The sequence below is a fragment of the Schistocerca gregaria genome, unplaced genomic scaffold (assembly GCF_023897955.1).
Source record: "Schistocerca gregaria isolate iqSchGreg1 unplaced genomic scaffold, iqSchGreg1.2 ptg000180l, whole genome shotgun sequence".
NCBI lineage: Eukaryota > Metazoa > Arthropoda > Insecta > Orthoptera > Acrididae > Schistocerca > Schistocerca gregaria.
In genome coordinates, this window is record NW_026061730.1 from 4,744,880 (window position 1) to 4,771,173 (window position 26,294).

At 48.7% G+C, this 26,294-nt stretch overlaps 2 non-coding genes across 2 annotated transcripts; both read right to left on the reverse strand.

The window, feature by feature from the left end:
- Positions 1 to 1,020: 1,020 nt before the first annotated feature.
- Positions 1,021 to 1,094, reverse strand: Trnat-agu (transfer RNA threonine (anticodon AGU)). The gene has a single exon. It is a non-coding gene; the product is annotated as a tRNA-Thr (tRNA).
- A 15,528-nt stretch (positions 1,095 to 16,622) lies between these two features.
- Positions 16,623 to 16,696, reverse strand: Trnat-ggu (transfer RNA threonine (anticodon GGU)). The gene has a single exon. It is a non-coding gene; the product is annotated as a tRNA-Thr (tRNA).
- Positions 16,697 to 26,294: the final 9,598 nt, after the last annotated feature.

Consider the following 26,294-nt stretch of genomic DNA (forward strand, 5'->3'; position numbering starts at 1 on the left):
GCAGCATTTTCAGTCACAGTGCTGTGATGATGTGGAAGGTCAGGATCTGGCGTCTGTGGCACCTCAGAAGGAATCCCAGTAGCGGTTGCATCTGCCTGATCAGACGACGTCAACAGAGCAGGAAGACCCTGTGTAGAGGTGCTACCTTCCTGGGCAGCCTTGGCATATGTGACCGGGATCTGAGTGATCACCGCTGGGGACGCTTCCTCACCGACCGGCGTTTGGATCAGGCGCCGTCGCATGCAGGCGGATCTGACGTGGCCATCTTGTCCACAACCCGCACATGTTCGGGGTTGGCCGTCGTACATGACAATGGCTCGCACACCGCCAATTGTCAGGTATGATGGTATATGTTTTTTCAGTTTAATTTTTACCTGACGCACACCAATAAGGACATGGTAGGTCGTGAAGGTTTGCCATTTTTCCTCTACGTAACCGATGACGTTACCGTATGGTTGTAACGCAGAGACAACTGCGTCCTTCGGCACTTCAAATGGTAGTTCAAACACCCTTATCGTGCACTGACCGTACTCTGCGGGTTCAAGTGTTACTGCTCCGACGTGACCATCAGAGTATTTGAACTTAAGTCCATTGGTATGGCGGCAAATAACATCTTCACACACCTCGGTGTTTGTCATTTTAATATGAACGACACTACTCGTGATCGAAAAATGGATTCCGATAACGTGGTTAGGATCTAAACGAACTTCTTCACGTAGGAACGTTTCAACTTCATGTGCACGAGGTCGCAAATGTTCAGCTGGGAAGGAAATTTTAAGTGTCGCACGGCGGTAAGCGCTCGACATGTTGCTCGCGGTGGACGGACACAAGCATAAAGCTACGACGCGGAAGTAAACAAACCTGCAGCGGAGCACGGGGAGGGCGCGCGGGGCCGTCCGCACGCTGCCACGGCTGAGAGCCGACTGTTAATCGATCGCTTGTATCTGCCTACACACCTCTGCTGGTTGGGAATTATTCCACTTGCATGGCAAGGTGCGCATGTAGGTGAGTTAAAGGTTCTGGAGGCGCTGGGTATCGATCCCAGTACCTCTCGCACACTAAGCGAGCGCTCTACCATCTGAGCTACGCCCACCCACCCGTTGACTAATAGGTCTACATACAGCCATATCAACGTCACAGACCCTTGCACTCCCATTATTCCGCAGACAAACACTACTCTCTATGTATCAGTGAGGGTGTCTTTCAGGTTTCGTGCATTCTGTATCGAATCGTAGTTGGCCACAATGAAAGTGGCACGCATAACGTCGAAAATAGAGTTCGGACACCGCTCTGAGTAAGACGTACGTGTTGTCCACTCTCTAGACTTCAATGACGTTAAGCCGTGATACCTAAGACAGATCTGCACTCGACGACACCACGATAACAGCCGGTCCCCACACTTACATCTTGCTCTCCTTATGACAGTATACATCATATCAGTCTGTGACGCTGGTTTTGCAACTTCTTGTGTGCCGTTTTGTTCGCCGAGACCAACACTTACCATGCACTGACCACAAAACATGGAGAAGCCGGGGCTTGAACCCGACACCTTTCACACGCTAAGCGAGCGATCTGCCAACAGAGCTACGGCTGCACACACGACCAAGCCTGGCTATTTTCCATTCTTTGCGACTCTGATGTGCACGGACACGATGTTTGGTTGGTTTGTAGCAGCGAAGGTACCAGAGTACAAAGGCGCTGACACGTTCATATACACAAGAGTTCCAAGTAGTTTCGATGCTCTGGTATTACGAATGCAAATTCCGTCTGTTTTTAACGTCTTAAATTGAAAGGGCGGTCACAAATTGGTCCACTTCACTCCTTGTCGACAATCACACAGCACCTGAGGTAACAAGCACATCTCGAGCCCCATTGTGCTCTCCATCGTACATGCCAACTCAGTGCCTTGCTCTTTGCTACTGTGTAAAACTCTTGTCGTCCAACTGCAAAACACTGGGACACAACAAGTTTCCGCGTCTCCATTGCACTGATCATACTACGAAACGCTCCCCAAACTTGGCAATCACCCATGCAGCCGACTTTTCCGACTTTACACGACGCTCACGCTAGTGACAGCCTCATTTATAGTTCGACTTCGCGCCAAAGCGAATGAGCACACTTCGCCTACAGCTTAGGCCGCTCTCCTAGTGTGGCTGTTCTGTGTCTGCAGGCAGCGAGGGGCTGCAAGCTTCCTGTGTTCGCATCTATATCACCTGTGCTTGCTTGTCAAAGACAGACTAACGCAAAACATACAACTCACTCCATGAATCGATTGCTACGGCATCTGTTATCAGCAGTCACAACCAGCAACACCAGTAGTAGCCGACTGCACGCAAAGAATGGGAACGTGCAGTGGGATTTACGTGAACTCGGCGCAAGGCAGATCTTTCCGACGTAGGCTTGAGAATCTTATGGGAACATTTGTACTGTTTCTAAATTAAGTGTAGGTGTGGGTGGAGGGTGCTTCCTGCGCACGAATAAAAGCACGCTTGCCAATTGCGGATGCTAATCGTTCGCTTGTATCTGCCTAGACACCTCTGCTGGTTGGGAATTATTCCACTTCCATGGCAAGGTGCGCATGTAGGAGTGTAAAAAATTCTGGAGGCGCCGGGTATCGCTCCCAGTACCTCTTGCACACTAAGCAAGCGCTCTACCATCTGAGCTACGCCCACCCACCCGTTGACTAACAGGTCTACATACAGCCATATCAACGTCACAGACCCTTGCACTCCCATTGTTCCGCAGACAAACACTTCTCTCTATGTATCAGTGAGGGTGTCTTTCAGGTTTCGTGCATTCTGTATCGAATCGTAGTTGGCCACAATGAAAGTGGCACGCATAACGTAGAAAATAGAGTTCGGACACCGCTCTGAGTAAGACGTACGTGTTGTCCACTCTCTAGACTTCAATGACGTTAAGCCGTGATAACTAAGACAGATCTGCACTCGATGACACCACGATAACAGCCGGTCCCCACACTTACATCTTGCTCTCATTATGACAGTATACATCATATCAGTCTGTGACGCTGGTTTTGCAACATCTTGCGTGCCTTTATGTTCGCCGAGACCGACACTTACCATGCACTGACCACAAAACATGGATGAGCCGGTGCTTGAACCCGACACCTTTCACACGCTAAGCGAGCGATCTGCCAACAGAGCTACGTCTACACACACGACCAAGCCTGGCTATTTTCCATTCTTTGCGACTCTGATGTGCACGGACACGATGGTTGGTTGGTTTGTAGCAGCGAAGGTACCAGAGTACAAAGGCGCGGACACGTTCATATACACAAGAGTTCCAAGTAGTTTCGATGCTCTGGTATTACGAATGCAAATTCCGTCTGTTTTTAACGTCTTAAATTGAAAGGGCGGTCACAAATTGGTCCACTTCACTCCTTGTCGACAATCACACAGCACCTGAGGTAACAAGCACATCTCGAGCCCCATTGTGCTCTCCATCGTACATGCCAACTCAGTGCCTTGCTCTTTGCTACTGTGTAAAACTCTTGTCGTCCAACTGCAAAACACTGGGACACAACAAGTTTCCGCGTCTCCATTGCACTGATCATACTACGAAACGCTCCCCAAACTTGGCAATCACCCATTAAGCCGACTTTTCCGACTTTGCACGATGCTCACGCTAGTGACAGCCTCATTTATGGTTCGACTTCGCACCAAAGCGAATGAGCACATTTCGCCTACGGCTTAGGCCGCTCTCCTAGTGTGGCTGCTCTGTGTCTGCAGGCAGCGAGGGGCTGCAAGCTTCCTGTGTTCGCACCTATATCACCTGTGCTTGCTTGTCAAAGACAGACTAACGCAAAACATACAACTCACTACATGAATTGATTGCTACGGCATCTGTTATCAGCAGTCACAACCAGCAACACCAGTAGTAGCCGACTGCACGCAAAGAATGGGAACGTGCAGTGGGATTTACGTGAACTCGGCGCAAGGCAGATCTTTCCGACGTAGGCTTGAGAATGTTATGGGAACATTTGTACTGTTTCTACATTAAGTGTAGGTGTGGGAGGAGTGTGCTTCCTGCGCACGAATAAAAGCACGCTTGCCAATTGCGGATGCTAATCGTTCGCTTGTATCTGCCCAGACACCTCTGCTGGTTGGGAATTATTCCACTTCCATGGCAAGGTGCGCATGTAGGAGTGTTAAAAATTCTGGAGGCGCCGGGAATCGATCCCAGTACCTCTCGCACACTAAGCGAGAGCTCTACCATCTGAGCTACGCCCACCCACCCGTTGACTAATAGGTCTACATACAGCCATATCAACGTCACAGACCCTTGCACTCCCATTATTCCGCAGACAAACACTACTCTCTATGTATCAGTGAGGGTGTCTTTCAGGTTTCGTGCATTCTGTATCGAATCGTAGTTGGCCACAATGAAAGTGGCACGCATAACGTCGAAAATAGAGTTCGGACACCGCTCTGAGTAAGACGTACGTGTTGTCCACTCTCTAGACTTCAATGACGTTAAGCCGTGATACGTAAGACAGATCTGCACTCGATGACACCACGATAACAGCCGGTCCCCACACTTACATCTTGCTCTCCTTATGACAGTATACATCATATCAGTCTGTGACGCTAGTTTTGCAACTTCTTGCGCGCCTTTATGTTCGGCGAGACCAACACTTACCACAAAACATGGATAAGCCGGGCTTGAACCCGACACCTTTCACACGCTAAGCGAGCGATCTGCCAATTGAGCTACGGCTGCACACACGACCAAGCCTGGCTATTCTCCATTCTTTGCGACTCTGATGTGCACGGACACGATGGTTGGTTGGTTTGTAGCAGCGAAGGTACCAGAGTACAAAGGCGCGGACACGTTCATATACACAAGAGTTCCATGTAGTTTCGATGCTCTGGTATTACGAATGCAAATTCCGTCTGTTTTTAACGTCTTAAATTGAAAGGGCGGTCACAAATTGGTCCACTTCACTCCTTGTCGACAATCACACAGCACCTGAGGTAACAAGCACATCTCGAGCCCCATTGTGCTCTCCATCGTTCATGCCAACTCAGTGCCTTGCTCTTTGCTACTGTGTAAAACTCTTGTCGTCCAACTGCAAAACACTGGGACACAACAAGTTTCCGCGTCTCCATTGCACTGATCATACTACGAAACGCTCCCCAAACTTGGCAATCACCCATGCAGCCGACTTTTCCGACTTTACACGACGCTCACGCTAGTGACAGCCTCATTTATAGTTCGACTTCGCGCCAAAGCGAATGAGCACATTCCGCCTACGGCTTAGGCCGCTCTCCTAGTGTGGCTGCTGTGTCTGCAGGCAGCGAGGGGCTGCAAGCTTCCTGTGTTCGCACCTATATCACCTGTGCTTGCTTGTCAAAGACAGACTAACGCAAAACATACAACTCACTCCATGAGTTGATTGCTACGGCATCTGTTATCAGCAGTCACAACCAGCAACACCAGTAGTAGCCGACTGCACGCAAAGAATGGGAACGTGCAGTGGGATTTACGTGAACTCGGCGCAAGGCAGATCTTTCCGACGTAGGCTTGAGAATGTTATGGGAACATTTGTACTGTTTCTAAATTAAGTGTAGGTGTGGGAGGAGGGTGCTTCCTGCGCACGAATAAAAGCACGCTTGCCAATTGCGGATGCTAATCGTTCACTTTTATCTGCCTAGACACCTCTGCTGGTTGGGAATTATTCCACTTCCATGGCAAGGTGCGCATGTAGGAGTGTTAAAAATTCTGCAGGCGCCGGGTATCGATCACAGTACCTCTCGCACACTAAGCGAGCGCTCTACCATCTGAGCTACGCCCACCGCCCTCCGTTGACTAACAGGTATACATACAGCCAAATCAACGTCACAGACCCTTGCACTCCCATTATTCCGCAGACAAACACTACTCTCTATGTATCAGTGAGGGTGTCTTTCAGGTTTCGTGCATTCTGTATCGAATCGTAGTAGGCCACAATGAAAGTGGCACGCATAACGTCGAAAATAGAGTTCGGACACCGCTCTGAGTAAGACGAACGTGTCGTCCACTCTCTAGACTTCAATGACGTTAAGCCGTGATACCTAAGACAGATCTGCACTCGATGACACCACGATAACAGCCGGTCCCCACACTTACATCTTGCTCTCCTTATGACAGTATACATCATATCAGTCTGTGACGCTGGTTTTACAACTTCTTGCGTGCCTTTATGTTCGCCGAGACCGACACTTACCATGCACTGACCACAAAAAAATGGAGGAGCCGGTGCTTGAAACCGACACCTTTCACACGCTAAGCGAGCGATCTGCCAACTGAGTTACAGCTGCACACACGACCAAGCATGGCTATTCTCCATTCTTTGCGACTCTGATGTGCACGGACACGATGGTTGGTTGGTTTGTAGCAGCGAAGGTACCAGAGTACAAAGGCGCGGACACGTTCATATACACAAGAGTTCCAAGTAGTTTCGATGCTCTGGTATTACGAATGCAAATTCCGTCTGTTTTTAACGTCTTAAATTGAAAGGGCGGTCACAAATTGGTCCACTTCACTCCTTGTCGACAATCACACAGCACCTGAGGTAACAAGCACATCTCGAGCCCCATTGTGCTCTCCATCGTACATGCCAACTCAGTGCCTTGCTCTTTGCTACTGTGTAAAACTCTTGTCGTCCAACTGCAAAACACTGGGACACAACAAGTTTCCGCGTCGCCATTGCACTGATCATACTACGAAACGCTCCCCAAACTTGGAAATCACCCATGCAGCCGACTTTTCCGACTTTACACGACGCTCACGCTAGTGACAGCCTCATTTATAGTTCGACTTCGCGCCAAAGCGAATGAGCACATTTCGCCTACGGCTTAGGCCGCTCTCCTAGTGTGGCTGCTCTGTGTCTGCAGGCAGCAAGGGGCTGCAAGCTTCCTGTGTTCGCACCTATATCACCTGTGCTTGCTTGTCAGAGACAGACTATATCTAAACATACAACTCACTCCATGAATTGATTGCTACGGCATCTGTTATCAGCAGTCACAACCAGCAACACCAGTAGTAGCCGACTGCACGCAAAGAATGGGAACGTGCAGTGGGATTTACGTGAACTCGGCGCAAGGCAGATCTTTCCGACGTAGGCTTGAGAATCTTATGGGAACATTTGTACTGTTTCTAAATTAAGTGTAGGTGTGGGAGGAGGGTGCTTCCTGCGCACGAATAAAAGCACGCTTGCCAATTGCGGATGCTAATCGTTCGCTTTTACCTGCCTAGACACCTCTGCTGGTTGAGAATTATTCCACTTCCATGGCAAGGTGCGCATGTAGGTGTGTTAAATATTCTGGAGGCGCCGGGTATCGATCCCAGTACCTCTCGCACACTAAGCGAGCGCTCTACCATCTGAGCTACGCCCACCCACCCGTTGACTAATAGGTCTACATACAGCCATGTCAACGTCACAGACCCTTGCACTCCCATTATTCCGCAGACAAACACTACTCTCTATGTATCAGTGACGGTGTCTTTCAGGTTTCGTGCATTCTGTATCGAATCGTAGTTGACCACAATGAAAGTGGCACGCATAACGTCGAAAATAGAGTTCGGACACCGCTCTGAGTAAGACGAACGTGTTGTCCACTCTCTAGACTTCAATGACGTTAAGCCGTGATACCTAAGACAGATCTGCACTCGATGACACCACGATAACAGCCGGTCCCCACACTAACATCTTGTTCTCTTTATGACAGTATACATCATATCAGTCTGTGACGCAGGTTTTGCAACTTCTTGCGTGCCTTTATGTTCGCCGAGACCGACACTTACCATGCACTGACCACAAAACATGGAGGAGACGGTGCTTGAACCCGAGACCTTCCACACGCTACGCGAACGATCTGCCAACTGAGCTACAGCTGCACACACGACCAAGCCTGGCTATTCTCCATTCTTTGCGACTCTGATGTGCACGGACACGATGGTTGGTTGGTTTGTAGCAGCGAAGGTACCAGAGTACAAAGGCGCGGACACGTTCATATACACAAGAGTTCCATGTAGTTTCGATGCTCTGGTATTACGAATGCAATTTCCGTCTGTTTTTAACGTCTTAAATTGAAAGGGCGGTCACAAATTGGTCCACTTCACTCCTTGTCGACAATCACACAGCACCTGAGGTAACAAGCACATCTCGAGCCCCATTGTGCTCTCCATCGTTCATGCCAACTCAGTGCCTTGCTCTTTGCTACTGTGTAAAACTCTTGTCGTCCAACTGCAAAACACTGGGACACAACAAGTTTCCGCGTCTCCATTGCACTGATCATACTACGAAACGCTCCCCAAACTTGGCAATCACCCATGCAGCCGACTTTTCCGACTTTACACGATGCTCACGCTAGTGACGGCCTCATTTATAGTTCGACTTCGCGCCAAAGCGAATGAGCACATTTCGCCTACGGCTTAGGCCGCTCTCCTAGTGTGGCTGCTCTGTGTCTGCAGGCAGCGAGGGGCTGCAAGCTTCCTGTATTCGAACCTATATCACCTGTGCTTGCTTGTCAAAGACAGACTATCGCAAAACATACAACTCACTCTATGAATTGATTGCTACGGCATCCGTTATCAGCAGTCACAACCAGCAACACCAGTAGTAGCCGACTGCATGCAAAGAATGGGAACGTGCAGTGGGATTTACGTGAACTCGGCGCAAGGCAGATCTTTCCGACGTAGGCTTGAGAATGTTATGGGAACATTTGTACTGTTTCTAAATTAAGTGTAGCTGTGGGAGGAGGGTGCATCCTGCGCACGAATAAAAGCACGCTTGCCAATTGCGGATGCTAATCGTTCTCTTGTATCTGCCTAGACACCCCTGCTGGTTGGGAATTATTCCACTTCCATGGCGAGGTGCGCATGCAGGAGTGTTATAAATTCTGGAGTCGCCGGGTATCGATCCCAGTACCTCTCGCACACTAAGCGAGCGCTCTACCATCTGAGCTACCTCCACCCCCCCGTTGACTAATAGGTATACATACAGCCAAATCAACGTCACAGACCCTTGCACTCCCATTACTCTGCAGACTAACACTACTCTCTATGTATCAGTGAGGGTGTCTTTCAGGTTTCGTGCATTCTGTATCGAATCGTAGTTGGCCACAATGAAAGTGGCACGCATAACGTCGAAAATAGAGTTCGGACACCGCTCTGAGTAAGACAAACGTGTTGTCCACTCTCTAGACTTCAACGACGTTAAGCCGTGATACCTAAGACAGATCTGCACTCGATGACACCACGATAACAGCCGGTCCCCACACTTACATCTTGCTCTCCTTATGACAGTATACATCATATCAGTCTGTGACGCTGGTTTTGCAACTTCTTGCGTGCCTTTATGTTCGCCGAGACCAACACTTACCATGCACTGACCACAAAACATGGAGGAGCCGAGGCTTCAACCCGACACCTTTCACACGCTAAGCAAACGATCTGCCAAATGAGCTACGGCTGCACACACGACCAAGCCTGGCTATTCTCCATTCTTTGCGACTCTGATGTGCACAGACACGATGGTTGGTTGGTTTGTAGCAGCGAAGGTACCAGAGTACAAAGGCGCGGACACGTTCATATACACAAGAGTTCCAAGTAGTTTCGACGCTCTGGTATTACGAATGCAAATTCCGTCTGTTTTTAACGTCTTAAATTGAAAGGGCGGTCACAAATTGGTCCACTTCACTCCTTGTCGACAATCACACAGCACCTGAGGTAAGAAGCACATCTCGAGCCCCATTGTGCTCTCCATCGTACATGCCAACTCAGTGCCTTGCTCTTTGCTACTGTGTAAAACTCTTGTCGTCCAACTGCAAAACACTGGGACACAACAAGTTTCCGCGTCTCCATTGCACTGATCATACTACGAAACGCTCCCCAAACTTGGCAATCACCCATGCAGCCGACTTTTCCGACTTTACACGACGCTCACGCTAGTGGCAGCCTTATTTATAGTTCGACGTCGCGCCAAAGCGAATGAGCACATTTCGCCTACGGCTTAGGCCACTCTCCTAGTGTGGCTGCTCTGTGTCTGCAGGCAGCGATGGTCTGCAAGCTTCCTGAGTTCGACCCTTTTATCACCTGTGCTTGCTTGTCAGATACAGACTATCTCTAAACATACAACTCACTCCATGAATTGATTACTACAGCATCTGCTATCAGCAGTCACAACCAGCAACACCAGTAGTAACCGACTGCATGCAATGAATGAGAACGTGCAGTGGGATTTACGTGAACTCGGCGCAAGGCAGATCTTTCCGACGTAGGCTTGAGAATGTTATGGGAACATTTGTACTGTTTCTAAATTAAGTGTAGCTGTGGGAGGAGGGTGCTTCCTGCGCACGAATAAAAGCACGCTTGCCAATTGCGGATGCTAATCGTTCGCTTGTATCTGCCTAGACACCTCTGCTGGTTGGGAATTATTCCACTTCCATGGCAAGGTGCGCATGTAGGAGTGTTTAAAATTCTGGAGGCGCCGGGTATCGATCCGAGTACCTCTCGCACACCAAGCGAGCGCTCTACCATCTGAGCTACGCCCACCCACCCGTTGACTAATAGGTCTACATACAGCCATATCAACGTCACAGACCCTTGCACTCCCATTATTCCGCAGACAAACACTACTCTCTATGTATCAGTGAGGGTGTCTTTCAGGTTTCGTGCATTCTGTATCGAATCGTAGTTGGCCACAATGAAAGTGGCACGCATAACGTCGAAAATAGAGTTCGGACACCGCTCTGAGTAAGACAAACGTGTTGTCCACTCTCTAGACTTCAATGACGTTAAGCCGTGATACCTAAGACAGATCTGCACTCGATGACACCACGATAACAGCCGGTCCCCACACTAACATCTTGTTCTCTTTATGACAGTATACATCATATCAGTCTGTGACGCAGGTTTTGCAACTTCTTGCGTGCCTTTATGTTCGCCGAGACCGACACTTACCATGCACTGACCACAAAACATGGAGGAGACGGTGCTTGAACCCGAGACCTTTCACACGCTACGCGAACGATCTGCCAACTGAGCTACAGCTGCACACACGACCAAGCCTGGCTATTCTCCATTCTTTGCGACTCTGATGTGCACGGACACGATGGTTGGTTGGTTTGTAGCAGCGAAGGTACCAGAGTACAAAGGCGCGGACACGTTCATATACACAAGAGTTCCATGTAGTTTCGATGCTCTGGTATTACGAATGCAAATTCCGTCTGTTTTTAACGTCTTAAATTGAAAGGGCGGTCACAAATTGGTCCACTTCACTCCTTGTCGACAATCACACAGCACCTGAGGTAACAAGCACATCTCGAGCCCCATTGTGCTCTCCATCGTTCATGCCAACTCAGTGCCTTGCTCTTTGCTACTGTGTAAAACTCTTGTCGTCCAACTGCAAAACACTGGGACACAACAAGTTTCCGCGTCTCCATTGCACTGATCATACTACGAAACGCTCCCCAAACTTGGCAATCACCCATGCAGCCGACTTTTCCGACTTTACACGATTTTTTTTTTTTTTTTTTTCCTTTATTGTGATTTTAATACCTGTGACAAACAGGTAGGCCGGCAGCGGACCAAGTATGCCGCTCTTCGGCCTCAGAGTATACACAGAACAGAGATGAGTGAGATATAAAAACAATCAAGACGGCGGGGTACAAACAGTAGACAAAACAGAGTTAAAACGGAGTCGGTCACGTGCGTAGCACAATGGATAAAAGCGGAGAAACACGGTGCACAAACGCAGATGGCAGATGGCCACACGTGAACCAGCGGAGCACAAACGACGAAACACAAACACACTGCAGGAGAGTCGAGGCACAAACACATGCGATGGTCTTCGGCGTAGGACGATGAAAGTAACTGATGGAAGACAGCAGAGTCGTGGCCTACCAAGGGGAAAAGGTGTGGGGAAGAGGAGAGAGAGGGGGAGGGGAAGATGCCAGTGGAGGAGAGGGATGGAGGAGAAGGGGGAGGGTAGGGGGAGTGGAAGCCCAAGGAGAAAGGGGAGGGGAGGGAGGGAGAGAAGGGAGAGAGGGTGCCCACAGGAAAAGGAGAGGAGAGGGAAGGTAAGGCTCAAAGTTGGTAGGAGGGGTAGATGGAGGGGAGGAGGGCATCATCAGGGAGGGGGAGTTGACGGAAGCCACCGAGGGAGAGGGTGTGGAGGGTGTAAAGATGGAGAGCAGGTGGGATATAGGAATGCAGGCGCGGCAGCGGGTTGGGGTGGGAGAGGATGGGAGAGACAAGAGGGTGTGGAGGATCAAGCTTGCGGGAGGTGTAGAGGATCCGTAACCGTTCGAGGAAAAGGAGGAGGTGCGGGAAGGGAATCAGGTCATAGAGGATCCGCGTGGGGGAAGGGAGACGGATGCGATAGGCGAGGCGGAGCGCATGGCGTTCTAGGATCTGAATGGACTTGTAGAAGGTAGGAGGGGCAGAGATCCAGGCGGGATGAGCATAGCAAAGGATAGGACGGATGAGGGACTTGTAGGTGTAGAGGATGGTGGAAGGGTCCAGACCCCATGTACGGCCAGAAAGGAGCTTAAGGAGGCGGAGGCGGGAGCGTGCCTTGGCTTGGATCGTCCGGAGATGTGGGTTCCAGGAGAGGCGACGGTCGAGGGTGACACCAAGGTACTTGAGAGTAGGTGTGAGGGTGATGGGACGGCCATAAATAGTAAGATAGAAATCAAGGAGACGGAAGGAACGAGTGGTTTTGCCTACAATGATCGCCTGGGTCTTGGAAGGATTGACCTTGAGCAACCACTGGTTACACCAAGTGGTGAACCGGTCAAGATAGGATTGGAGAAGGTGCTGGGAGCGTTGCAGGGTGGGAGCGAGGGCAAGGAAGGCAGTGTCATCGGCGTACTGGAGAAGGTGTAGGGGAGGTGCAGGTGGAGGCATGTCTGCTTTACACGATGCTCACGCTAGTGACGGCCTCATTTATAGTTCGACTTCGCGCCAAAGCGAATGAGCACATTTCGCCTACGGCTTAGGCCGCTCTCCTAGTGTGGCTGCTCTGTGTCTGCAGGCAGCGAGGGGCGGCAAGCTTCCTGTATTCGAACCTATATCACCTGTGCTTGCTTGTCAAAGACAGACTATCGCAAAACATACAACTCACTCTATGAATTGATTGCTACGGCATCTGTTATCAGCAGTCACAACCAGCAACACCAGTAGTAGCCGACTGCATGCAAAGAATGGGAACGTGCAGTGGGATTTACGTGAACTCGGCGCAAGGCACATCTTTCCGACGTAGGCTTGAGAATGTTATGGGAACATTTGTACTGTTTCTAAATTAAGTGTAGGTGTGGGAGGAGGGTGCATCCTGCGCACGAATAAAAGCACGCTTGCCAATTGCGGATGCTAATCGTTCTCTTGTATCTGCCTAGACACCTCTGCTGGTTGGGAATTATTCCACTTCCATGGCGAGGTGCGCATGCAGGAGTGTTATAAATTCTGGAGTCGCCGGGTATCGATCCCAGTACCTCTCGCACACTAAGCGAGCGCTCTACCATCTGAGCTACCTCCACCCCCCCGTTGACTAATAGGTATACATACAGCCAAATCAACGTCACAGACCCTTGCACTCCCATTATTCTGCAGACTAACACTACTCTCTATGTATCAGTGAGGGTGTCTTTCAGGTTTCGTGCATTCTGTATCGAATCGTAGTTGGCCACAATGAAAGTGGCACGCATAACGTCGAAAATAGAGTTCGGACACCGCTCTGTGTAAGACGAACGTGTTGTCCACTCTCTAGACTTCAATGACGTTAAGCCGTGATACCTAAGACAGATCTGCACTCGATGACACCACGATAACAGCCGGTCCCCACACTTACATCTTGCTCTCCTTATGACAGTATACATCATATCAGTCTGTGACGCAGGTTTTGCAACTTCTTGCGTGCCTTTATGTTCGCCGAGACCGACACTTACCATGCACTGACCACAAAACATAGAGGAGCCGGTGCTTGAACCCGACACCTTTCACACGCTAAGCGATCTGCGAACTGAGCTACGGCTGCACACACGACTAAGCCTGGCTCTTCTCCATTCTTTGCGACTCTGATGTGCACGGACACGATGGTTGGTTGGTTTGTAGCAGCGAAGGTACCAGAGTTCAAAGGCGCGGACACGTTCATATACACAAGAGTTCCAAGTAGTTTCGATGCTCTGGTATTACGAATGCAAATTCCGTCTGTTTTTAACGTCTTAAATTGAAAGGGCGGTCACAAATTGGTCCACTTCACTCCTTGTCGACAATCACACAGCACCTGAGGTAACAAGCACATCTCGAGCCCCATTGTGCTCTCCATCGTACATGCCAACTCAGTGCCTTGCTCTTTGCTACTGTGTAAAACTCTTGTCGTCCAACTGCAAAACACTGGGACACAACAAGTTTCCGCGTCTCCATTGCACTGATCATACTACGAAACGCTCCCCAAACTTGGCAATCACCCATGCAGCCGACTTTTCCGACTTTACACGACGCTCACGCTAGTGACAGCCTCATTTATAGTTCGACGTCGCGCCAAAGCGAATGAGCACATTTCGCCTACGGCTTAGGCCGCTCTCCTAGTGTGGCTGCTCTGTGTCTGCAGGCAGCGAGGGGCTGCCAGCTTCCTGTGTTCGCACCTATATCACCTGTGCTTGATTGTCAGAGACAGACTATCGCAAAACATACAACTCACTCCATGAATTGATTGCTACGGCATCTGTTATCAGCAGTCACAACCAGCAACACCAGTAGTAGCCGACTGCACGCAAACAATGGGAATGTGCAGTGGGATTTACGTGAACTCGGCGCAAGCAGATCTTTCCGACATAGGCTTCAGAATGTTATGGGAACATTTGTACTGTTTCTAAATAAAGTGTAGGTGTGGGAGGAGGGTGCTTCCTGCGCACGAATAAAAGCACCCTTGCCAATTGCGGATGCTAATCGTTCGCTTGTATCTGCCTACACACCTCTGCTGGTTGGGAATTATTCCACTTCCATGGCAGGGTGCGCATGTAGGAGTGTTAAAAATTCTGGAGGCGCCGGGTATCGATCGCAGTACCTCTCGCACACTAAGCGAGCGCTCTACCATCTCAACTACGCCCACCCACCCGTTGACTAATAGGTCTACATACAGCCATATCAACGTCACAGACCCTTGCACTCCCATTATTCCGCAGATAAACACTACTCTCTATGTATCAGTGAGGGTGTCTTTCAGGTTTCGTGCATTCTGTATCGAATCGTAGTTGGCCACAATGAAAGTGGCACGCATAACGTAGAAAATAGAGTTCGGACACCGCTCTGAGTAAGACGAACGTGTTGTCCAGTCTCTAGACTTCAATGACGTTAAGCTGTGATACCTAAGCCAGATCTGCACTCGATGACACCACGATAACAGCGGGTCCCCACACTTACATCTTGCTCTCCTTATGACAGTATACATCATATCAGACTGTGACGCTGGTTTTGCAACTTCTTGCGTGCCTTTATGTTCGCCGAGACCGACACTTACCATGCACTGACCACAAAACATGGAGAAACCGGGGCTTGAACCCGACACCTTCCACACGCTAAGCGAGCGATCTGCCAATTGAGCTACGGCTGCACACACGACCAAGCCTGGCTATTCTCCATTCTTTGCGACTCTGATGTGCACAGACACGATGGTTGGTTGGTTTGTAGCAGCGAAGGTACCAGAGTACAAAGGCGCGGACACGTTCATATACACAAGAGTTCCAAGTAGTTTCGACGCTCTGGTATTACGAATGCAAATTCCGTCTGTTTTTAACGTCTTAAATTGAAAGGGCGGTCACAAATTGGTCCACTACACTCCTTGTCGACAATCACACAGCACCTGAGGTAAGAAGCACATCTCGAGCCCCATTGTGCTCTCCATCGTACATGCCAACTCAGTGCCTTGCTCTTTGCTACTGTGTAAAACTCTTGTCGTCCAACTGCAAAACACTGGGACACAACAAGTTTCCGCGTCTCCATTGCACTGATCATACTACGAAACGCTCCCCAAACTTGGCAATCACCCATGCAGCCGACTTTTCCGACTTTACACGACGCTCACGCTAGTGGCAGCCTTATTTATAGTTCGACGTCGCGCCAAAGCGAATGAGCACATTTCGCCTACGGCTTAGGCCGCTCTCCTAGTGTGGCTGTTCTGTGTCTGCAGGCAGCGATGGTCTGCAAGCTTCCTGAGTTCGACCCTTTTATCACCTGTGCTTGCTTGTCAGATACAGACAATCTCTAAACATACAACTCACTCCATGAATTGATTACTACAGCATCTGTTATCAGCAGTCACAACCAGCAACACCAGTAGTAACCGACTGCATGCAATGAATGAGAACGTGCAGTGGGATTTACGTGAACTCGGCGCAAGGCAGATCTTTCCGACGTAGGCTTGAGAATGTTATGGGAACATTTGTACTGTTTCTAAATTAAGTGTAGCTGTGGGAGGAGGGTGCTTCCTGCGCACGAATAAAAGCACGCTTGCCAATTGCGAATGCTAATCGTTCGCTTGTATCTGCCTAGACACCTCTGCTGGTTGGGAATTATTCCACTTCCATGGCAAGGTGCGCATGTAGGAGTGTTTAAAATTCTGGAGGCGCCGGGTATCGATCCCAGTACCTCTCGCACACCAAGCGAGCGCTCTACCATCTGAGCTACGCCCACCCACCCGTTGACTAATAGGTCTACATACAGCCATATCAACGTCACAGACCTTTGCACTCCCATTATTCCGCAGACAAACACTACTCTCTATGTATCAGTGAGGGTGTCTTTCAGGTTTCGTGCATTCTGTATCGAATCGTAGTTGGCCACAATGAAAGTGGCACGCATAACGTCGAAAATAGAGTTCGGACACCGCTCTGTGTAAGACGAACGTGTTGTCCACTCTCTAGACTTCAATGACGTTAAGCCGTGATACCTAAGACAGATCTGCACTCGATGACACCACGATAACAGCCGGTCCCCACACTTACATCTTGCTCTCCTTATGACAGTATACATCATATCAGTCTGTGACGCTGGTTTTTCAACTTCTTGCGTGCCTTTATGTTCGCCGAGACCAACACTTACCATGCACTGACCACAAAACATGGAGAAGCCGGGGCTTGAACCCGCCACCTTTCACACGCTAAGCGAGCGATCTGCCAATTGAGCTACGGCTGCACACACGACCAAGCCTGGCTATTCTCCATTCTTTGCGACTCTGATGTGCACGGACACGATGGTTGGTTGGTTTGTAGCAGCGAAGGTACCAGAGTACAAAGGCGCGGACACGTTCATATACACAAGAGTTCCATGTAGTTTCGATGCTCTGGTATTACGAATGCAATTTCCGTCTGTTTTTAACGTCTTAAATTGAAAGGGCGGTCACAAATTGGTCCACTTCACTCCTTGTCGACAATCACACAGCACCTGAGGTAACAAGCACATCTCGAGCCCCATTGTGCTCTCCATCGTTCATGCCAACTCAGTGCCTTGCTCTTTGCTACTGTGTAAAACTCTTGTCGTCCAACTGCAAAACACTGGGACACAACAAGTTTCCGCGTCTCCATTGCACTGATCATACTACGAAACGCTCCCCAAACTTGGCAATCACCCATGCAGCCGACTTTTCCGACTTTACACGATGCTCACGCTAGTGACGGCCTCATTTATAGTTCGACTTCGCGCCAAAGCGAATGAGCACATTTCGCCTACGGCTTAGGCCGCTCTCCTAGTGTGGCTGCTCTGTGTCTGCAGGCAGCGAGGGGCTGCAAGCTTCCTGTATTCGAACCTATATCACCTGTGCTTGCTTGTCAAAGACAGACTATCGCAAAACATACAACTCACTACATGAATTGATTGCTACGGCATCTGTTATCAGCAGTCACAACCAGCAACACCAGTAGTAGCCGACTGCATGCAAAGAATGGGAACGTGCAGTGGGATTTACGTGAACTCGGCGCAAGGCAGATCTTTCCGACGTAGGCTTGAGAATGTTATGGGAACATTTGTACTGTTTCTAAATTAAGTGTAGGTGTGGGAGGAGGGTGCATCCTGCGCACGAATAAAAGCACGCTTGCCAATTGCGGATGCTAATCGTTCTCTTGTATCTGCCTAGACACCTCTGCTGGTTGGGAATTATTCCACTTCCATGGCGAGGTGCGCATGCAGGAGTGTTAAAAATTCTGGAGTCGCCGGGTATCGATCCCAGTACCTCTCGCACACTAAGCGAGCGCTCTACCATCTTAGCTACCTCCACCCCCCCCCCGTTGACTAATAGGTCTACATACAGCCAAATCAACGTCACAGACCCTTGCACTCCCATTATTCTGCAGACTAACACTACTCTCTATGTATCAGTGAGGGTGTCTTTCAGGTTTCGTGCATTCTGTATCGAATCGTAGTTGGCCACAATGAAAGTGGCACGCATAACGTCGAAAATAGAGTTCGGACACCGCTCTGTGTAAGACGAACGTGTTGTCCACTCTCTAGACTTCAATGACGTTAAGCCGTGATACCTAAGACAGATCTGCACTCGATGACACCACGATAACAGCCGGTCCCCACACTTACATCTTGCTCTCCTTATGACAGTATACATCATATCAGTCTGTGACGCTGGTTTTTCAACTTCTTGCGTGCCTTTATGTTCGCCGAGATCAACACTTACCATGCACTGACCACAAAACATGGAGAAGCCGGGGCTTGAACCCGCCACCTTTCACACGCTAAGCGAGCGATCTGCCATCTCTTTTTTTTTCAGAACTGGAAAAACACGATAGTGACAGCATTCGATCCTGTAATCTTCAGATCCGAAGTCTGACGTCTTATGCATTAGGCCACACGGTCACTCACGACCAATTGCAACTTATATACTACTCATCTCGAAACGCTCACACCCCTGATGATTTGTGTTTTCGTTCTACACCCGCTGCCTCTTGCTCTTTCCCACCCAATCGTTACATTCAACCTCTTACGTGACCGACCAAATATAGACTGGGAAACAAGACCACACACTTTGGGCATTCGGAATCGAAGGCAGGGCGTCCCTCGCCGCATTTGCTACGTTGGCCATTTGCTACTTCTGCAGAAGCGGCGGCGACGACGACGACGACGACGACGACGACGACCGCGAGAGGTTCTGAGATTTGTGAGAAATACATCTATAAAATGTAATTCAGACTGCCTCGTCCCACCTTATGCTGTACCGCTTTGGCAAAGGCTTTATCTGCGCCATTCGCCTTAATCACATCTGAGAGTAATTCTTAATAAAAGGCCTATCGCTAATTGTTCGTCATCACAGATACTGTTTGCTATACGGCCACGACGCGCAACTGTTTTCCAAAATTCACCTTTCTAATGTGAGGATGGAACTTACGACACCTGGTTTATTAGACAAGTGCTGTACCACTTTTTTTTTTTTATCACCGGTCTTGTTGTGAGTGTTTCAAGCTCAAGAGCATCTCCAAGCAAGAAATGGTCAACAGCAACATTCAGACGGTTTCGTACTGTTCAATTGCGACATTAAAACGGTATGTTTCTTTTTCAGAACTTGAAAAACACGAGCGTGACAGCATTCGAACCTGTAGTCTTCAGATCCGAAGTCCGACGCTTTATCCATTTCTTTTTTTTTTGCTTTTTTTTCCTTTGTAATGACCCAGGGCAGGTAGGTGGAGGCGCGTTGGGCAGGGGTCGTATCCCGAGGCCTGGCCATGACGTCTCCTCCTCCCTGCACTGAAGCACAGTGTCACCAATACGTTGTAATTGTCTTTGGTTTGGAGTCTTATGATACTTATATGTGAACACGGGACTTATGTAGCGTGGTCTACTCAAACAGTTATTTTGCCTTCCTGCCAAGATTGTACCTAAGAACTAGCGAGAATGTCTTCCTTGTCATGAAGTTAGCTCAGTATGCCCCTATACCGGTTCCATTAATGATTCAGGCGCAGGAGCGATCAATAGAAATCGAAACTTAACCAACTCCCTGCTTTTCGAAAACAATAGTAAGCATATTTGCAAAGTCCCTCTTAAGGTGTGGGAAAGACTTTTGCGTCCAGTACTCATGAAGCATGTAACCAGTAAACGAAATAAAATTGGTAATACCATGATCATCAACCACTGCAAAAATGTAACGGCCAAGAAGCCACATAACTGTGTTGTTCTTGGTCCGGGGATAAAAAACCGTGCCCGGCCAGCAGAGAATATCAGTGTTAAATGCCGATTCGGAGTTCCTGGTGAGTAAAGCCAATTGTCGGCGCAGCCAGTGCCACATGCGATGACGGTCAGCGCAGGTAAATCGGTGTTGGAGTGTATCAACACAACCACACGTTTGACAAAGCGGAGAGACACATAAACCTATACGATGAAGGCGTTCGTTCGTTGGAATCAGCTGATTAACTACCTTATACCATAGGGAGGCAACAGTTACTGAATGAACGGGTAAGCTAATATTCGTCCATATGTTACGCCAATTAAAACTGGGATTATGCAAAACAATCGGGTTGGAAGAAGAAGACCGGGGCCATTTGTGAAGCAGGGTTAGCGTAGTAATAACAGGACGACGTTGTAAATGGAGATCTAGGTAACTAATCTCTATGTAGAAGTCCCGAACATGCCGTAGCTTCTCATTTAGAGGCCCAACGTTAATGGGCGGTGACAAGCTCGCAGGACGAACGACATGGAATAATCGCGAAGTAACAGTCGGGGACTCAGATAATAAAAGATGGAGGGTTCGCTTAACATAAAGGGCAGCAGCCTTGACACGGACATCTGTGAACGACAAGCCGCCCTCAAGACGCGGCTTCGTAAGAACATCACAACGTAATTTAAAAATATGCCCCCGCCAAATATATCTGTTAATAAGCTGGACCATTTTTGCACCCTGCATTCGGGAAAGCGGAAACAACTGAGCAACGTAATATACTTTACATAAAACATAAGTGTCTAATACACGCTTTTTTTGCAGTAGCGGTATCGAACGCCATGAGTGTTCTAATAAAACACCTTGCAGCTTGGAAATGGCCACTTGCCAATTTTTTGCAGCCATCCGAAGAGGACAACGTTCAAAATAGATACCTAAATGTGTATGGTGTTCAACAGCTGTAACCCACGGAACAACCACACGTTCAAAGCCCCGCAAATTCAGGAGCTTGCTTTTACGGGGATTGATACGAGAACCTGAGGCCGCAGAAAATTTATCGACTTCCATTTTCAACTGCGGCACTTCTGTGGTGGAACGAAGCAAAACAACCAAATCATCAGCATAAGCTGTTGCCGTCTGGGTAACCCCAGAGATCGTAAGACCACGAAGTGTCGAGTTGAGACGTGTGAGGAGTGGTTGAAGGGAGAGAGCATAAAGGGTCATGGATAAAGGACTACCTTGCGGGAAGCCACGTTGAATATCAATGACCTTTGTTAGCTGGCCATTAATGTCAATCTTAGCAGAAATGCCAGTCGTCATATTCTTAAGTACCAGCAGCGCCTGTTCATTAAAACCGAGCCGGCGCAGCAGAAGCTCTAAAAATGAATGGGACACACGATCAAAAGCCTTACTAAAATCAACAAATAAAAGCGCACAGGAAATATTGGTGACAGCGACAATCGACACGACATCACGATACCCCGCCAGAGACGTCAATATGGAGCGCCCTGGAAAGCAGCTTTGACCAGGAGGTATCACAGGTGTAAGCAAAAGGGATAGACGTGCTTTAACAGCCCTAGCGGCCGTCTTATAGTCAAAATTTAAAAGGGTTAAAGGACGAAAGTCACTAGCTGTCTTCAAACCAGCAGATTTAGGTATCAGGACAACCGCACCTCACTTGAAATCGGCTGGAATTGTGCCAACATTCAAGATTTCATTCACAATATCCGTAAAAACAGACCCTATAATAGGCCAAAAGCGAACAAAAAACTCCTTAGGTAGGCCATCAGGACCAGGAGATTTGTGAGATGCTGAACAAGCAATGAAAACTGAAATTTCGTCTGCAGTAAAAGGAGCTAAAAATTTCGCATTATGGTCCTCTGTTAAAACTGATGGGATAGCAGTTAAAATCTCGTCAACATCAATCGGATCAGAATCAGCCGCAGTATATAACGTCTCATAGTAGCAGGTAATTTCATGGGTTATTTGATTCTGTAAGGTAAGCCGGCGACCATCAGCTGCCATAAGGCCGTCAATCAATACACGTCGACGGTTCTTGTGGTGACGAAACAGATGGTACATAGAAGTCATTTCATGTGCTAACGTGGACGGTAGTTTAGATTTAATCTTCAATCCTTCCACCTGAAGCCGCTTAATACTAAGAAGCTTGGCCTTAATTTTCCGAATCTCAGAAACGTGGGCACATGTCATTGTAGAATTATCATAAAGTTCACGAAGCACCGAATAGTAATACTCAAAAGTCAGTTTCTGATCTCGCGCTCTATTATAACTGTAGGACATTAAAGTGCGACGTAGTTTTGGCTTCACACAGTGGATCCACCAGTGAAGCTTAGACGGATAGTATCGCAGAGAACGTAAACAAATGTCCCACGCCGTCTGTATTAGAGGTTCGATGTCAGGGTCATCGAGCAAGGAGACATTTAATTTCCACAGCGGCCTATAAAGTTTAAGAGGTTGACGCTCCAAATTCATTATAACAGCAAGGGCACAATGATCCGTAAAACTGGCTGGAATAACATCTACATCTAAAACAGAAACACTAAGGGGATCAGAAATATACAATCGGTCAAGTCGACTACTTGAGGTGGCAGTAAAAAATGTAAATTTAACTAAGGTGGGGTGTTTAACCTCCCACGCATCGCGTAGTCGTAATTGACGTACAAGAGAATGTAGCTCGAAACAATAATTAAAATGAGGGGATTGGTCTTTAGCTTGTAACACACAATTAAAATCGCCCCCCAATATCAAGGTCGCAGGATTTTTTCGTAAAAGGTAAATCAGATCCTCTTTATAAAAACGAGACCTTTCCTGCCGCTTGCTAGAACCAGAGGGGGCGTAAATGTTAACCAAGGTCGTGTCAAATAACCGACAACCAATGCCCCGTCCCGAGTCTAAAAGCTCAATTTCGGTAACGGGGATACCGTCACGAATTAGGAAAGCAGTACCTGCAGAAAACTCAGGTGCAAAATTTATAATAGTGCGAAAACCAGGAACAAACAGGTGTGCAACTGAGACTTCCTGCAGGAAAACAATATCAGCTGCAGAGTCATAAATAAACTGCTGCAGAGACGCTAACTTCAGAGCAGATTGAATGCCATTTATATTTAAGGTAATGAACGTGTACGCCTGCAACATCAACCAAAAAATGGGAAATGAACCTAAACTACACCACACTAGAAGCAACTACATCCATATCATCAACATCAGACATGGCAGAGGGTGATTGTCCAGAATCAACGGAATCAGAGTCGTCCTTCGCATGCTTATGTTTCTTCCGCACCGCGTGGAGATTGGGGGGCACTTTCACGCGACGACGTATCTGATGCACACCAGATTCAAGAGCAGGCGGAGTGGGGGGTTCGAGATCAGGCACGTCAACCAAAGCGTCCGAAGGATTAGCAGGGCGAGAGGAGTCAGAAGGAGGAGCCATCAAGGGGAAAACTGCATCAGGAACATCGGCACCGGTTTCAGAATGTGTAGGTATTGGAAGTGTAGGAGGTGGTAAGATAGGTTTGGAGTCTGCTGATGCGGAGCGCGCAGTTCTAGGAGCGGTGTTCCGACAAACAGCCGTCTCCACCGAAGTGTCGTCAACATGTTGTGATGCCTGTGGCGGTGGGGATATCAACAACACCTCGACCGAATGTTGTGGCTCTTGCGCCGACGGCATGGCAGCAAGTTTGACGTCATCAGGCAAAGCAGGAGACACAGCGGGAACAGATTCCGAAACAGGCATGGGAGATTCTGGAATTCTCTCATGAGATTCGCAAACCGGCTGCGAAACAGCAGCTTCGTCATCAGTGCTACCGGTATCACTAGCACGACGGCGTTTGTTGTTGGAAACAGACGGAATCGGTATAGGAGCAGCCGATACGTCTGGGCGAGTAGGTAGCGGAGGAAAACCTGCATCAGGGGAGGGTGACACCTGTTGTGAAGAAGCTACTGCAGGAGGCAGATACGAAACAGTGGAGGAACCTGCTGGCACAAGATCGGCAACCATTAATTTGCGGCGATGTGCTAGACCATTTTTAAGCACAAATACCCGCTTAGGGCAGTTAGCTCGAACATGACCATGTTCATTACATAGGAAACATGTACCAAGCTGCCCCTCATAAGTAAGATGTACACGATAACCACATACAATCAGATGGGACGGTATATTAGACTTAATATGCATTTCAACTGATCTGACACCATTATAACATTGCAGCTTATGTTGTGCAGACCAACGTTCATTTCGAATTGACCGAACAGTACCATAACCAAACAAAGCTTCCTTAAGATAGCTGTTGTCAACTTCAGGGGGTAAATTATAAACCCGACTGTGGTATACGTAATTTCAGCATTTGAGACAGTAACACTGCCAACAGAACCATCCCTATGACGGAACGACACTTTCTCACCATGTTTAAGTAATATCTTATCCAGCAAAACCGGGTTCAACAATTTCACAAAAAAGCAGTATAATTCTGTATCAAAATACGCCGTATGTACCTGGTCCGATGTAATGCCAATCGTGTCCACAATCCATTCGTGAATTTCCAACGATGTCGGTTGGACATTCCTGGTAGCCTTGTTAAACTGAAAACTGAGAGTACACTTCCGCGGAAACAACCGGGAAGCCATAACACTTAATTAATGCGGCAAAAGCCGCAATACAACGCAAGACACAAAACAAACACTAAGGCAAAGAAACAACGAAAAACAGAAGACAAAGAAACGTCACACACAGAAGGTAAATATTCACAACCCGAGGGTAACGGCGGATCGAATACACAGCACGTCCGATCGCTGTCGCGTCTCAAGCGGAACTGTCCATTAGGCCACACGGTCACTGACGACAAAGTCTAACTTATATACGACTCATCTCGAAACGCTCACACCCCCTGAGGAATTGTGTTTTCGTTCCACACAGCCGCTGCCCCTTACTCTTTCCCACCCATTCGTTACATTCAACCTCTTACGAGACCGACCAAACATATTCAGGAAAACAAGACCACACACTTTGCGCATTCCTAATAGATGGCAGGGTGTCCCTCGCCGCATTTGCTACGATGGCCATTTGCTACTTCTGCAGAAGCGGCGGCGGCGGCGGCGACGACAACGACGACGACGACGACGCCGACCGCGAGAGGCTCTGAGATTTGTGAGAAATACATCTATAAAATGTAATTCAGACTGCCTCGTCCCACCTTATGCCGTACCGTTTTTTTTTTTCCTTTATTGTCATTTTATACCTACAAAGGTAGGCCGGCAGCGGCCTAATATGCCGCTCTTCGGCCACAAGAAACATACAAGAGATAAAAACAGGAAGACATAATCTCAAAACACAGACATGGAGGACAAAAATCAGAAGACAACAGAGAATAAAAAGAATTGATGTCGTTCACCGACGCAGCACTGTTTCAGTTTTAAAAAAAAAACGGGCAGCACAGCACGGAACAGAGAGCACTAGCACAGGTGAACGGTGGAGCAGAAATCGAAGAAACACTCGAGGCACAGACGGGACGAAAGACACGGACACTGCGGAGATGGGCTTCGGCGCTTGCAGGGGCACTGTCCACACCGAAAAGCTGGGGGCCTGCCAAGGAAAAAACAGGGGGAGGGAAGGAGGGAGGGGGAGATAGGATGCCAGGGAGGAGGAGGGGAGAAAACGAAAAGAGGGGGGTGGAAGCCCAGGGAGAGGGGAGGGGAGGTAAGGATGGAAGGAGGGAGAGAGGGAGGGAGAGAAGGGAGAGAGGGTGCCCACAGGAAAATGAGAGGAGAGGGGAAGGCAAGGCTCAAAGTTGGTAGGAGGGGTAGATGGAGGGGAGGAGGGCATCATCTGGGAGGGGGAGTCGGCGGAAGCCACCTTGGGAGAGGGTGTGGAGAGTGTGAAGATGGAGAGCAGGTGGGATACAGGAGTACAGGCGCGGCAGTGGGTTGGGGTGGGAGAGGATGGAAGAGACAAGCGGGTGGGGAGGATCAAGCTTGCGGGAGGTGTAGAGGATCCGTATCCGTTGGAGGAAGAGGAGGAGGTGTGGGAAGGGGATGAGGTCATAGAGGAGCCGCATGGGGGAAGGCAGGCGGATGCGATAGGCGAGGCGGAGTGTATGCCGTTCAAGGATTTGAAGGGATTTGT